The sequence below is a fragment of the Arachis stenosperma genome, chromosome 9, assembly GCF_014773155.1.
Source record: "Arachis stenosperma cultivar V10309 chromosome 9, arast.V10309.gnm1.PFL2, whole genome shotgun sequence".
In the NCBI taxonomy this organism is placed as follows: Eukaryota; Viridiplantae; Streptophyta; class Magnoliopsida; order Fabales; family Fabaceae; genus Arachis; species Arachis stenosperma.
In genome coordinates, this window is record NC_080385.1 from 54,527,764 (window position 1) to 54,544,373 (window position 16,610).

Sequence of the window (16,610 nt, forward strand, 5' to 3'; positions counted from 1 at the left end):
AAAGAACGCCAGAAACAGGTAAGGAATTGGCGTCCAACGCCAATCCAGCTTCCAACCCTGGCATTCAAACGCCAATGGGGGATCAGACACATACAAGTGCTGATAGCAACCCCTCTAAGAAGGCTTTCCCAACCACCTCTGTAGGAAATAAACCTGCAGCAACTAAGGTTGAGGAATACAAAGCCAAGATGCCTTATCCTCAAAAACTTTGCCGAGCGAAACAAGATAAGCAATTTGCCCGCTTTGCAGACTATCTGACGACTCTTGAAATAAAGATTCCATTTGCAGAGGCACTTGAGCAAATACCCTCTTATGCTAAGTTCATGAAAGAGATCTTAAGTCATAAGAAGGATTGGAGAGAAATTGAAAACGTTTACCTCACTGAAGAATGCAGTGCAGTCATTCTAAAAAGCTTACCAGAGAAGCTTAAAGATCCCGAAAGTTTTACGATACCATGCACATTAGATAGTACTTGTACCAAGCAAGCTCTATGTGATCTTGGTGCAAGTATCAACCTAATACCTGCATCTACTATCAGAAAGCTTGGTTTGACTGAAGAAGTCAAACCAACCCGGATATGTCTCTAACTTGCTGATGGCTCCATTAAATACCCACCAGGCGTAATTTAAGACATGATTGTCAAGGTTGGGCCATTTGCCTTTCCCACTGACTTTGTAGTGCTGGAAATGGAGGAGCACAATAGTGCAACTCTCATTCTAGGAAGACCTTTCCTAGCAACTGGACGAACCCTCATTGACGTCCAAAAAGGGGAATTAACCCTGAGAGTCAATGACGACGAGTTTAAGTTGAATGTTGTCGAAGCCATGCAGCATCCAGACACCCCAAACGACTGCATGAGCATTGATATTATTGACTCTCTAGTGAAAGAGGTCAATATGACTGAGAGTCTCGAATCAGAGCTAGAGGATATCTTTAAAGATGCTCAGCCTGATCTGGAGGAACCAGAGAGAATAATAGAACCTCTGAAAATCCTTCAGGAAGAGGAGAAACCTCCTAAACCCGAGCTCAAATCATTACCACCATCCCTGAAATATGCATTTCTGGGAGAAGGTGAAACTTTTCCTATAATCATAAGCTCTACCTTAGAGCCACAGGAAGAGGAAGCACTAATTCAAGTGCTAAGGACACATAAGACAGCTCTTGGGTGGTCCATCAGTGATCTTAAGGGCATTAGCCTAGCCAGATGCATGCACAAGATCCTATTGGAGGATGATGCTAAGCCAGTGGTTCAACCACAGAGGCAGCTGAATCCAGCCATGAAGGAGGTGGTGCAGAAGGAGGTCACTAAATTACTAGAGGCTGGTATTATTTATCCTATTTCTGATAGCCCCTGGGTAAGCCCTATCCAAGTCGTCCCTAAGAAGGGTGGCATTACAGTGGTTCATAATGAAAAAAATGAACTGGTTCCTAGAAGAACAGTTACAGGGTGGCGTATGTGTATTGATTATAGAAGGCTCAATACAGCTACCAGAAAGGATCATTTTCCTCTACCATTCATAGACCAGATTCTCGAAAGACTAGTAGGTCATGAATACTACTGCTTCCTGGATAGATATTCAGGTTACAATCAAATTGTAGTAGATTCCCAGGATCAAGAGAAAATAGCATTCACATGTCCATCCGAAGTATTTGCATACAGAAAGATGCCATTTGGTCTGTGCAATGCACCTGCAACCTTTCAAAGGTGCATGCTCTCTGTTTTCTCTGATATGATGGAAAATTTTCTGGAAGTCTTCATGGATGACTTTTCAGTATTTGGAGACTCATTCAGCTCCTGTCTTGACCATCTAGCGCTTGTTTTAAAGAGGTGCCAAGAGACTAACCTAGTTTTAAATTGGGAAAAATGTCACTTTATGGTGACTGAAGGAATTGTCCTTTGGCACAAAATTTTGAACAAGGGAATAGAGGTGGATCAAGCTAAGGTATAGGTAATCAAAAAATTACCACCACCTGCCAATGTTAAGGTAATCAAAAGCTTTCTGGGGCATGCATGATTCTATAGGAGGTTTATAAAAGAATTTTCAAAAATTGCAAAACCTCTGAGTAATCTGCTAGCTGCTGACACGCCATTTATCTTTGATAAGGAGTGTCTGCAGGCGTTTGAGACTCTGAAAGCTAAGCTGGTCACAGCACCAGTCATCTCTGCACCAGACTGGACATTACCATTTGAATTAATGTGTGATGCCAGTGATCATGCCATTGGTGCAGTGTTGGGACACAAGCATGACAAGCTTCTGCACGTCATTTATTATGCCAGTCATGTTCTAAATGATGCGCAGAAGAACTACACAACCATAGAAAAGGAATTAATTATAGTGGTTTATGCCATTGACAAGTTCAGATCCTATTTAGTATGATCAAAAGTGATTGTGTACACTGACCATGCTGCTCTTAAATATCTACTCACAAAGCAGGATTCAAAACCCAGGCTCATAAGATGGGTGTTGCTTCTGCAAGAGTTTGATATAGAAATAAGAGACAGAAAAGGGACAGAGAACCAAGTAGCAGATCACCTGTCCCGAATAGAACCAGTAGAAGGGACGTCCCTCCCACTTACTGAGATCTCTGAAACCTTTCCGGATGAGCAACTTTTTGCCATTCAGGAAGTACCATAGTTTGCAGAGCTTCATGATAGTCACTCTGACAAGAAGTTCATTGTTAATGGGCAAAGATTCAAGCATTATCTTGAAGGCAATGTTGAGCAAGAAAGCTCAAGACTGAGACTGAATTAAAGCTCAATAATAGTCCAGCTAAAGACATTAAAGAAGCTCAACCCAATCTTTATTTATCTTTATTTCTATTATTCTCTCATGTTTTTATTAGGTTTATAATCATGTGGAGTCACAAAAATATTGCAAAAATTAAAAACAGAATCAAAAATAACAAAAGAAAAAGCACACCCTGGAGGAAGAGCTGTCTGGCGTTTAAACGCCAGAAACGTGCATATGTCTGGAGTTTAACGCCAGAAACAAGCACCATGCTGGCGTTTAACGCCAGCAACAAGCATCAGGCTGGCGTTAAACGCCAGAAACAGGCTACATTTGGGCGTTTAACGCCAGAAACAAGCTACAGTCTGGCGTTAAACGCCAGGATTGCATACAGATAGCGTTTTACACGCCTAAAAGATGCAGGGATTAGAAATCCTTGACACCTCAAGATCTGAGGACCCCACATGATCACCTCAGGATCTGTGGACCCCACAGGATCCCCACCTACCCCACTCCTCTCTTTTTCATTCTCACACAACACTACCCTCTCTTCTCCCCCTTGACCGAAACCCACACCTCTCTCCCTCTTCTTCATATCTTCTTCTTCTTCTTCTATTCTTTCTTCTTTTGCTAGAGGGCAATGATGAGAGAACTTTTGCGTGGTCTAGAAATTTGCGGATTAATCCTCGTTGCAAGTATAGTTTCTAAACCTTCAAAAGTTCTTTCATACAAACTTTTTGGGTGTCACAAGTAACAAACCCCTTTAAAAATTGTTAACCGACTATTCAAACCTCGGGTCGTATTCTCAAGGAACTGCAAGGAGGTATGTTCTTATTATTGGCTATGGAGATTGTGAATTCGGGGTTTCAAGAATGAGGAATAAGTAATATAAATGGCAAGTAAAATAAATGGCAATTAAAATAAATAAATACTGTAAAGCAACTTTTGGCAAGGTGAGAGAAATTAGAAGTCCAACTTAGTTATCCCTCTCAACAATAATGAGAGTTGTATCTTAATTCCACTTAGTTAACCTTTGAAGCAAAGGTAAGTCAAGGGACTAATTAGTTTGACCTTCGAATCCTATTTATTTCCTAAGAAAAAGTTGGAATTATTGAAGTTCAGTTCAATTAGCAAGATAACGATTATCACTTACGCTGAGTTTGATAACTGTTGAGTTACTGATTTCTTAACCAAGACCAAAAGGGGGAAAAAGTAAATTGCTGGAATAAAATATCTTCAGATCGGAAGCAATGGTAACGTAAATAAAAGCAAGCAATCATAAACTGAAAATACCTCAATTATCATTAATTCAAACAATAATATGTGACATGGAATAATTCATAAATTAAATTATAAAAGTAAATAATTAACTCAAATGCTGGAATAAATAAATAAAGTGAAAGGGAAGCTTAAAAACAAAGGAACATAAAAATATGGATCGAGAGTCACTCCTAAAACTAGGAGAAGTCCTAAATCCTAAATCCTAAAGAGAGAGAGAGGAGAGAACCTCTCTTACTAAAAACTACATCTAAAACTAAAATTGTGAATTATGAGTGAATAATTATGAATGCATGGATTTTCCCACTTTATAGCCTCTAATCTGTGTGTTCTGGGCTGAAAACTGGCTCAAAAGCAGCCCAGAAATCACTCCCAACGCTTTCTGGTGCGTACAGGTCGCGGAAGAGTGACGCGGAGGCGTCGTCCACGTGGCCGCGCGGATTGAGGTTCGCAGATGCGATGCGGCCGCGTGATCTACGCGTTCGCGTCACCCGGCGTCGGGGCAAGTATGGCAAATTATATATCGTTGCGAAGCCCCGAATGTTAGCTTTCCAACACAACTGGAGCCATCTCATTTGGACCTCTGTAGCTAAAGTTATATCCGTTTGAGTGCGAAGCGGTCAGGCTGGACAGCTTAGCAGTTTCTCCAACTTCTTGTATTCCTTCCACTTTTGCATGCTTCCTTTCCATCCTCTGAGTCATTCCTGCCTTGTAATCTCTAAAATCACTTAACACACATATAAAAGCATCTAATGGTAATAAGAGAGGATTAAACATAGGGATCTTAAGGCCAAAGAAGCATGTTTTCAATCAAAGCACATAATTAGGAAGGCAAATGTAAAACCATGCAAATAGTATGAATAAGTGGGTAAAGAGTTGATAAAAACCACTCAATTGAGCACAAGATAAACCATGAAATATGGGTTTATCAACCTCCCCACACTTAAACATTAGCATGTCCTCATGCTAAGCTCAAGAGAAGCTATAAAGAGATGAAGAGGAATGATAGAATGTATGAGATGCAACCTATGAATGCAACTAAATGCAAAATATTTCTACCTACTTGGTTAAAAATAGATAAATCTTTCAAGAACAGATATGAACTAGATTTCACTAATTTAAATCACAAAATACAATACAAATAACTTGCAAGAAGAAAATAGCTCATGAAAGCAGGGAACATAGAATTAGGCATTGAACTCTTACTAGTAGTGTATATCATTCTAACTCTCAAGTGTCTAGGGTCAATTCTCTCAATTCTCTACTAATCTTGCTTTCTATAGCTTGCTCTTCATCTAACAATCAACAGAAATTTAATGCACCAATACATAAATCAAGAGGTCTTTTAAGGGTTGTAATGGGGTTAGGGTCAAGGTAGGATTGTATTTGGCCAAGTGGACTAAAATCTGAATCCTTAATTAACATAAACTTTCCACCTAACTTAAGACAATCCATGTAATATAAAATCAATAACTACCCATTAACTGTGTTTACTACATATTTATGCATTCCAAGTTTCGAGTACAGTACATATGCATTGATACCAACACTTACTTTGGGGCATTTTGTCCCCTTTCACTTATGTTGCTCTCTTTTTTTTTATATATTATTATTTTTTTTCTTTTTGTTTTTCTCAATGCATATGATTGAATGCATGAACATGTCCTAAACATTTCTTTCACATTTTCAGAAAATTCTAACATACTCAATTCTCAAACCAGATGTTTCCAAACCCTCTTTCCCCACACTTAATTCATGAGCACTTTCACTAGTCTAAGCTAATCAAGGATTCAAATTAAGGACATTATTGTTTTTCGCTTAGAGTTAGTGATGTGCTAAAATAAAGAACAGAGGGGTAAAAATAGGCTCAAATTGGTTTGCAAGGGATAATGAAAGGGTAAGGCTATATTGGTATGTAAGCTTAGTGAAACAAATGCCTCAATCATATAAGTGCATGCATACATTAAACAATGGAAATATAGAATCAAACAAGACAAAGATCACAATTTTAGAGAGAAAAACACACACCAAAAATAAAATATTGGTTGATAGAATGCAACCAATCAAGTAGGCTCAAAATCACACTGGTTTTGTGTGTTCAAGCTTTAAACCATGTTCCAAAATAATATTTCTTTCATACAAGTTTTTCAAAAAAATTTTAATTTAAATTAGTGAAATACTATAAAAAGTTTCTTGAAAAAGAAAATATTACTTCAACCAAGTGGTAAAATATGCACAAAAATCAAATAAACATGCAAATGCAACAACTCATCTACAAAGAAAATTTAAACATTGGTGTTGAGACAAGGAAGTACTAACCCATGGAGATCGGTATCGACCTCCCCACATTTAAAGGTTGCACCGTCCTCGGTGCATGCTAAGATATACAGGTGGATGGGTGGCTCCGCAGCTCGTACTCTTTATGTTCCTTTCCTTGCCAGTGGTATGGGAGTAGCTTTCTCTTTACCTTTCTTGGTGGCCATCCTGAAAGGAAACGAGAAAAGACATCAGCATTCAAGGTTTATAGCAAGGAGAAGAATAGGAAAGGTGGTAATCAATGCACAGGTATAGATAATGATGTGAATACATGGTCATGACTACATGTGGCAAATCAACAGTGAAAATATTCAACGCTCAATCATTCCGACTAGCAACCAGTCCGAAGCTACTATAGACCGGGCTATCATGATTCATAGCATCATGATTGGAGAGGAAGTAGAAGTTCATGAGGTTATATCCCAAGAACTTTATAAGGTGGCGAACAAGTCCTCTACCTTGGCAAGGTTAGCCTTCCCTCATCTCATTTGTCACCTCTGTAATTCAATTGGAATTAACATAAAGGGAGACATCCTCATTGATGAGGACAAGCCCATCACTAAGAAGAGGATGGAGCAAACAAGAGATCCCACTCATGGACATGAGGAAATTCCTCATCATGAAATTCCTGAGATGCCTCAAGGGATGCACTTTCCTCCACAAAACTATTGGGAGCAAATCAACACCTCCCTAGGAGAATTGAGTTTCAACATGGGACAACTAAGGGTGGAGCACCAAGAACATTCCATCCTCCTCCATGAAATTAGAGAAGATCAAAGAATCATGAGAGAGGAGCAACAAAGGCAAGAAAGAGACATTGAGGAGCTCAAGCACTCCATAAGATCTTCAAGAGGAAGAACAAGCCGCCATCACTAAGGTGGACCCGTTCTTTAATTCCCTTGTTCTTTATTTTTCTGTTTTTCGAAAATTATGCTTTATGTTTTATTTCTGTTTGTGTCTTATGATCATTAGTGTCTTAGTGTCTATGCCTTAAAGTTATGAATGTCCTATGAATCCATCACCTTTCTTAAATGAAAAATGTTCTTAATTGAAAAAGAGAAGAATTGCATGAATTTCGAATTTTATAACAGATTAATTATTTTGATGTGGTGGCAATACTTTTGATTTTTGAATGTATGCTTGAACAGTGCATATGTCTTTTGAATTTGTTGTTCATGAATGTTAAAATTGTTGGCTCTTAAAAGAATGATGAAAAAGGAGACATGTTACTGAGGATCTGAAAAATCATAAAAATGATTCTTGAAGCAAGAAAAAGCAGTGAATTCAAAAAAAAAAGAAGAGCAAGCAGAAAAAGCCAATAGCCCTTTAAACCAAAAGGCAAGGATAATAAAAAGGATCCAAGGCTTTGAGCATCAATGGATAGGAGGGCCTACAGGAATAACATCCTGGCCTAAGCGGCTAAACCAAGCTGTCCCTAACCATGTGCTTGTAGCGTGAAGGTGTCAAGTGAAAACTTGAGATTGAGTGGTTAAAATCGTGATCCAAAGCAAAAAGAGTGTGCTTAAGAACCCTGGACACCTCTAATTGGGGACTCTAGCAAAGCTGAGTCACAATCTGAAAAGGTTCACCCAGTTATGTGTCTGTGGCATGGATGTATCCGATGGTAATACTGGAAAATAGAGTGCTTTGGGCCACAGCCAAGACTCACAAAGTAGTTGTGTTCAAGAATCATCATACTTAACTAGGAGAATCAATAACACTATCTGGATTCTGAGTTCCTATAGAAGCCAATCATTGTGAACTTCAAAGGATAAAGTGAGATGCCAAAACTGTTCAGAGGCAAAAAGCTAAAAGCCCCGCTCTTCTAATTAATACTGATCTTCATAGATGTTTTTGGAATTCATTGTATATTCTCTTCTTTTTATCGTATTGATTTTCAGTTGCTTGGGGACAAGCAACAATTTAAGTTTGGTGTTGTGATGAGCGGATAATTTATACGCTTTTTGGCATTGTTTTTAGTATGCTTTTAGTATGTTTTAGTTAGTTTTTATTATATTTTTATTAGTTTTCATTTAAAATTCACTTTTCTGGACTTTACTATGAGTTTGTGTGTTTTTCTGTGATTTCAGGTATTTTCTGGCTAAAATTGAGGGACTTGAGCAAAAATCTGATTCAGAGGCTAAAAAGGACTGCAGATGTTGTTGGATTTTGACCTCCCTGCACTCGAAGTGGATTTTCAGGAGCTAACGAAGCCCAATTGGTGCGCTCTTAATTGTATTGGAAAGTAGACATCCAGGGCTTTCCAGCAATATATAATAGTCCATACTTTACCCGAGATTTGATGGCCCAAACAGGCGTTCCAATTCAGCATCAAAATTCCCGGCGTTAAACGCCGAAACTGGCACAAAAATGGGAGTTAAACGCCCAAACTGGCACAAAAGCTGGCGTTTAACTCCAAGAAAAGTCTCTACACATGGAAGCTTCAATACTCAGCCCAAGCACACACCAAGTGGGCCCGGAAATAGATTTTTATGTCATTTACTCATTTCTGTAAACCCTAGGTTACTAGTTCTTTATAAATATGACCTTCTGCTATTGTATTTGGGAGAATCTTTCAATCTTCGGATCATCTTTTGATCATGTTTTTATGATTGAACCCTCTTTGGGAGGCTGGCCATTCGGCCATGCCTAGACCTTGTTCTTATATATTTTCAACGGTAGAGTTTCTACACACCATAGATTAAGGTGTGGAGCTCTGCTGTACCTCGAGTATTGATGCAATTACTATTGTTCTTCTATTCAATTCAGCTTATTCTTGTTCTAAGATATCACTTGTTCCTCAACTTGATGAATGTGATGATCTGTGACACTCATCATCATTCTCACCTATGAACGTGTGCCTGACAACCACCTCCGTTCTACCTTAGATTGAGTGGATATCTCTTGGATTCCTTAATCAGAATCTTCGTGGTATAAGCTAGAATCCATTGGCGGCCATTCTTGAGAATCCGGAAGGTCTAAACCTTGTCTGTGGTATTCTGAGTAGGATTCAGGGATTGAATAACTGTGACGAGCTTCAAACTCGCGATTGTAGGGAGTTAGTGACAGACGCAAAAGAATCACTGGATTCTATTCCGACATGATCAAGAACCGACAGATGAATAGCCATGCTGTGATAGAGCGCGTTGAACATTTTCACTGACAGGATGGGATTGTAGCCATTGACAACAGTGATACCCAAGATATAGCTTGCCATGGAAAGGAGTAAGAAGGATTGGATGAAGACAGTAGGAAAGCAGAGAGACGGAAGGGACAAAGCATCTCCATACGCTTATCTGAAATTCTCACCAATGAATTACATAAGTATCTCTATCTTTATTTTATGTTTTATTTATCTTTTAATCATTAATCCTCCATAACCATTTGAATCCGCCTGACTGAGATTTACAAGATGACCATAGCTTGCTTCATACCAACAATCTCCGTGGGATCGACCCGTACTCGCATAAGGTTTATAACTTGGACGACCCAGTGCACTTGCTGGTTAGTTGTGCGAAGTTGTGATAAAGATTTGAGATTGCAATTGAGCGTACCATGTTGATGGCGCCATTGATGATCACAATTACGTGCACCAGAATAAAAGGCCTAATTAAAAGGCTTTAAAAGCGCTTGCGGGTATATAAGAAACGGCCACGCTCGAAAATGGTGTAGCATTTAAAAGCAAATTGCTTCGCATTTCGAAAAAATTAAATATATAGAAAATCACCCGCAAAGGATCAGCAAACCAGGACACAACCAAATGCTTGAGCCCGACTGATGAGCGGATAATTTATACGTTTTTTGGGATTGTTTTTAGTATGTTTTTAGTATGTTTTAGTTAGTTTTTATTATATTTTTATTAGTTTTTAGTTAAAATTTACTTTTTTGGACTTTACTATGAGTTTGTGTGTTTTTCTGTGATTTCAAGTATTTTCTGGCTGAAATTGAGGGACCTGAGCAAAAATCTGATACAGAGGCTGAAAAGGACTGCAGATGTTGTTGGATTCTGACCTCCCTGCACTCGAAGTAGATTTTCTGGAGCTACAGAAACCCAATTGGTGCGCTCTCAACGGCGTTGGAAAGTAGACATCCTGGGCTTTCCAGAATGTATAATAGTTCATACTTTGTCCGAGATTTGATGGCCCAAACTGGCGCTCCAAATCAGCTCAAAACTGCCCAGCGTTAAACGCCGGAACTGGCACAAGAATGGGAGTTAAACGCCCAAACTGGCACAAGAACTGGCGTTTAACTCCAAGAAAAGTATCTACACAAAAATGCTTCAATGCTCAGCCCAAGCACACACCAAGTGGGCCTGGAAGTGGATTTTTATGTCATTTACTCATTTCTGTAAACCCTAGGCTACTAGTTCTCTACAAATAGGACCTTGTACTATTGTATTTTCATCTTTGGATCATTTTCGATCTTTTGATCACTTTAGATCTTAGATCATTGAGGGCTGGCCTCACGGCCATGCCTAGACCTTGTTCTTATGTATTTTCAATGGTGGAGTTTCTACACACCATAGATTAAGGTGTGGAGCTCTGCTGTACCTCGAGTATTAATGCAATTACTATTGTTCTTCTATTCAATTCAGCTTGTTCTTATTCCAATATATTCATTCGCACTCAAGAACTTGATGAATGTGATGATTTTGTGACGCTCATCATCATTCTCACTTATGAACGCGTGCCTGACAACCACTCCCGTTCTACAAGCAAACAAGGCTTGAATGTTTATCTCTTGGATTCCTTAATCGGAATCTTCGTGGTATAAGCTAGAATTGATGGCGGCATTCAAGAGAATCCGGAAGGTCTAAACCTTGTCTGTGGTATTCTGAGTAGGATTCAATGATTGAATGACTGTGACGAGCTTCAAACTCCTGAAGGCTGGGCGTTAGTGATAGACCCAAAAGAATCAATGGATTCTACTCCAACCTGATTGAGAACCGACAGATGATTAGCCGTGCCGTGACAGGGTGCGTTGAACATTTTCACTGAGAGGACGGGATTGTAGCTGATGACTGGTCATCATATACCCATTTTTCAAGCTAATCTCACTTGTTTTGTTAGTCTTTATGCACTTTCTTGCATCCTAAGTAAGTGGTTTGGAGTGAAAATGCATAACTTCTTTAAATCAAACAACCACCATGAAATTAATGTTAACTCATGAGGTTTAAGCTAAATTTAATTGATTTTTAATTGATTTATAAGCCTTGTGAATTTAGTGATACTTGGAGTGGTTATTTTGGTTTATTGTAGGTGAAGAAAAGAAGAAAAGAGGAAAGCGTGGCTTAAGGAAGCATGGCCCAAGGAGAAAAAGGCGTGGCGCATAATGGAGGAAGCAAGCATTGCCCTCCACAAGGGCACACTGCCCTCTAGGAGGGCAACATAAGGGAACAAAGCTTGAAAGGCAATTCTGCCCTGCCCACGACAAGGGCAGAGCACAAATCTGTGCCTTGGAATCAAGAAGATCAAAACATTTCCCTGCCCTCCACAAGGGCAGTACCGGGGCTTCAAGTTGGAAACATTGCCCTGCCCTCCGCGAGGGCAGGGCAGCATTTTGTTGTGGCACGGCCAGCGCACCATTCTGGCGCACCAAGGCATCACTCGGCAGCACCAGCAGCACGCCCAGCCACCAATCTGGCACATCAAAAGTTTCTGCCCTGCCCTCCGCAAGGGCAGGGCAGCATCCTGTAGCACCAACTCGTCCAAGCGCGCACGCAAAGCACCAACACGCACCATTTTCTGCCCTGCCCTCCACAAGGGCAGGGCAGCTGATGCCAAGGCATCTTAGGCTAGTTTCACTAGCATTTTTCTGTTAGTTTTAGTTGTTTTATGCATTTTCTTGAGCTTAAAGTAACCAAGAATGGTTAAATGAATAACAAAGCAATAAACCATCCAAACAGTATGATTTTGATGCAAATTTCATGAGTTTTTAGTTATATTACTTGAATGCTATGAATGAAAGATTTCTCATGAAATTTTGCAAGACTTTGATGCAGTTGTTTGGATGATTTCAGGGAAGAAGAGGCTAGGAAAGGAAGCAACAAAATCAATAAAGGAAGCTTGAATATCACATGTGGAGTTTAAGCTCCAGTTTAAGCTTAAACTGGAGCTTAAACGCCAAAATCATGAAAGCTGAGGAAAGGCTGAAAGTGGCGTTTAACCTCCAGTTTAACCTTAAACTGGAAGTTAAACGCCAGAATTGAAAGCACCAGGGAGCCATTTCCACGTTTAAGCTCCAGTTTAACCTTAAACTGGAGCTTAAACGTGTTCGACCATTCTCCTCCAGGGTTGCGTTTTGCATTTCCACGTTTAAGCTCCAGTTTAAGCTTAAACTGGAGCTTAAACGTGTTCGACCTTTACCCCCAGGATGGCTTCCCTCCATTTCCACGTTTAAGCTTCAGTTTAACCTTAAACTGAAGCTTAAACGTGTTCGACATTCCACCCTCCAGGGTTGCCTTATTCCATTTCCACGTTTAAGCTTCAGTTTAACCTTAAACTGAAGCTTAAACGTGTTCGACATTCCACCCTCCAGGGTTGCCTTATTCCAATTCCACGTTTAAGCTTCAGATTAACCTTAAACTGAAGCTTAAACGTGTTCGACTTATATCACCTCCAGGAGTGTCCAACGTTTAAGTTGCAGTTTAAGCTTAAACTGCAACTTAAACGCCACTAATTGAAAAAGGTTTCTGGGCCAAAGATATTGCAGTTTAAGTTAGCATTTGAGCACAAACATTAACTTAAACATACTCTGGTATGAAACCCAATTGAATATCATGGTTTATGGGATTGGGCCTGAAGAATTGATGAGTCTGGAATTTCAATTTGTTGAGTCATGTGTCATTACTTGATTATCACTAAGTTGGCTCAATGAATGTTGCAGAATTGGATCAGCAGCCTCATCAGGATTATGGATCATAAACCCAAAGCAAAAGGAAATCAGGGAAAGGCCTCAAAGCCCAAGAAACACAACAGAAGCTCAATTTAGAAGTGTATAAATAGGATAGAATTTAAGTTTGAAAATGGGGACTTTTAGATACTTTTGGGGGATCATTTTTCTAGTTTTCATACTGGTTGTAATTGAATTCAGAGCTATGACTCGCTAAACCCCTTTCATTGGGTTAGGGAGCTCTATTGTAATTCAATGAATCAATAATAGTTTTTATCTTCTTCTTCAATCTTTTCTCTTGAATTTTGTTAGAAACCTTCTCGATCTAATTCCATTGGTTAGTTGTCTTGGGAAAGAAACTATCCATAATTGGAATCCTTCGGAACCTTGGGAAAGGAATGGAGGATTCATGCTAGAGAAGCTTTCTCACAGTGAATTGGATTGGGGTTTGGATGGATATTGTGACATGTAATCCTACCAAATTGTGGTTCATGAAACTGTGTGGTATAATCAGTGATCGAACATCATCTCTTCTTATGAACATTTAAACCAAGGGATTGGGAATTTGTTTGTTTTTAGAGAGAATTGGTGAGCCAAGGGATTGGGATCCAATCATATAAGATTGCCAAGCAAAATTCAATGAATGCATTGGTTGAGGAAGGGATAAAAATGTTTTGATTCGGAGATCTCAATATCTCCTGAAACCCAATGAATTCCCCATTTCTGATCTACCACTTTCTCTTTACATTCTGCAATTAAATTCATGCAATCACCCCGATCCCCTTTTAATTTCAGCAATTTAGCTTCTCGCTCTTTAATTCATGCAATTTAAGATTCCGCACTTTCAATTTCTTGCCATTTACGTTTCCCGCCAATTTTACATTCCGCAATTCTCATCTAAATCTTGATTCCGCTCAACTAGAACACACTTCTAATCCGAATTGCTCACTCAACCAATCCTTGTGGGATTCGACCTCACTCTATTGTGAGTTTTTACTTGACGATAACCGGTGCACTTGCCGGAAGGAATTTTTGCCGATCGTGCAATTTCCTAAAATCGTAGCTATCAAGTTTATAGCAACATCAAGTTTATGGCGCCGTTGCCGGGGATTGGTTTTCGATTGACAATTCTCAAATTGGAAGTTAACTAGATTGAGCATTTTTCTTGTTTTGTTAATTCAGTTCAAGTTACTTGTTGAATTTTTAATTTCTGCACTCTGTTACTTGCTTTCTTTCTTTATGCCTTTAAATTCAAGCAACTAACTCACTGACTCACTAACTATTTGAATTAATTCCTCAACTGCTCTAACCATACTCTTCTATTAACCAAGAGTATTTCACTTGTTTGTTGCCTGTGCTGTGTTCTTGTATGACAGGTAGGAGAAGAGAGACATCAACTCCTCCATATACCGAACCAGAGAAGACCCTTCATAAACTTAGAAGGGAAGCAAGAGGGAAGAGAGTACTGGGAGAAGAAGAATCTGAAGGAGAATCTGAGGACAATTTTGAGGAAGCTCTAGATCTCAACATGGATAGAGAAGTTCACAACCATGAGAGAGCTGATGGAAACAATGCCATTCCCGAGAGGAGGGTTCTTGGTTCATACATAAACCCAACCTCTGGGAATTGTGGTAGCAGCATTCAGAAACCACCCATTCAGGCCAACAATTTTGAACTCAAACCACAGCTAATATCACTAGTGGAGGATCATTGTTCATTTGGTGGGAGTGCTAATGAAGATCCAAACCAACATCTCACAAAATTCCTGAGAATTTGCGACACTGTGAAGTCCAATGGAGTCCAGGAAGATGCTTATAAACTGCTCTTGTTCCCATTTTCACTTAGGGACAAGGCAGCTAAGTGGCTGGAATCATTCCCAAGGGGGAGCCTAACAACCTGGGATGAGGTCGAAAGCAAGTTTCTGGCACGTTTCTACCCCCCACAAAAGGTCAATAGGCTTCGATCTGAGGTTCAGACTTTTAGACAACAAGATGGTGAAACTCTCTACGAGGCATGGGAGAGGTTCAAGGAGTTGACAAGGAAATGCCCACCAGACATGTTCCATGACTGGGTGCAATTGCATATTTTCTATGATGGACTTTCTTATGAATCAAGGAAGGCTGTGGACCATTCATCAGGAGGTTCATTGAACAGGAAAAAGACTGTGGAAGAAGCCATTGAAGTGATTGAGACAGTGGCTGAGAATGAGTACTACTATGCTTCAGAGAGACACAACACTAAGGGAGTCATGGAGCTGAACCATGTTGATACAATTCTAGCCCAAAACAAGGTGTTTGCCAAGTAACTAGCAGAGCTCACCAGGAAATTAGGAACAAATCAAGTGGCTGCAATACACACACAAGATCAAGAGGAGGTAAGCACTGAAGGAGGTGATTGGGAAGAGGCCAACTATGTGGGAAATCAACAAAGGCAACCATATGATCCACATTCCAACACTTACAACCCAGGCTGGAAAAACCACCCAAACTTTGGGTGGGGAAACCAGCAAACCCAACCACAAAACCACAAACCTTACAACTCCAACCAAAGATCATACCAAGCCACACAAAACACCTACTCCCAACCACCATATCATGGCCAAAATAATCAACCTGCCCAACCTAATCCGAACCAACAATTTCAAGATCAATTAAACAGGATAGAAAGAATGCTTGCAACCATGGGACAAGACATAACCGAATTGAAAGCCTTTAAGGAAGAAGTAAATTCTAACTTGCAAAACCAAGGAGCTGCCATCCAGAAGCTAGAAAATCAAATTAGGTATTTGTCTAAGCAAACCCCTGGGCTAAGCGTTTCTCATGCTGCGAAGGCTATTGCAAGGGAAGAATGTAAGGTGATGAGCGGATAATTTGTATACTTTTTGGCATTGTTTTTAGTATGTTTTTGATATCTTTTAGTTAGATTTTAGTATATTTTTATTAGTTTTTATTTAAAATTCACTTTTCTGGACTTTACTATGAGTTTGTGTGTTTTTCTGTGATTTCAGGTATTTTCTGGCTGAAATTGAGGGACTTGAGCAAAAATCTGATTCAGAGACCAAAAAGGACTGCAGATGCTGTTGGATTCTGACCTCCCTGCACTCGAAGTGGATTTTCTGGAGCTACAGAAGCCCAATTGGCGCGCTCTCAACGGCGTTGGAAAGTAGACATCCAGGGCTTTCCAGCAATATATAATAGTCCATACTTTATCCAAGATTTGATGGCCCAAACCCGCGAAGCAATCCGGCCTCAGAAATTCCAGCGTTAAACGCCGGAACAGGATTAAAAGTTGGAGTTAAACGCCCAAACTGGCATGGGAGCTGGCGTTTAACTCCAGAAAACGTCTCTACACGAATTTCCTTGATTGCTCAGCCCAAGCACACCAAGTGGGCCCGGA

At 39.8% G+C, this 16,610-nt stretch overlaps 1 non-coding gene across 1 annotated transcript; it reads right to left on the reverse strand.

The window, feature by feature from the left end:
- Positions 1–15,168: 15,168 nt before the first annotated feature.
- LOC130952093 (small nucleolar RNA R71) lies at positions 15,169–15,272 on the reverse strand. Its single transcript, XR_009074273.1, has one exon. It is a non-coding gene; the product is annotated as a small nucleolar RNA R71 (small nucleolar RNA).
- Between the last annotated feature and the right edge of the window lie 1,338 nt (positions 15,273–16,610).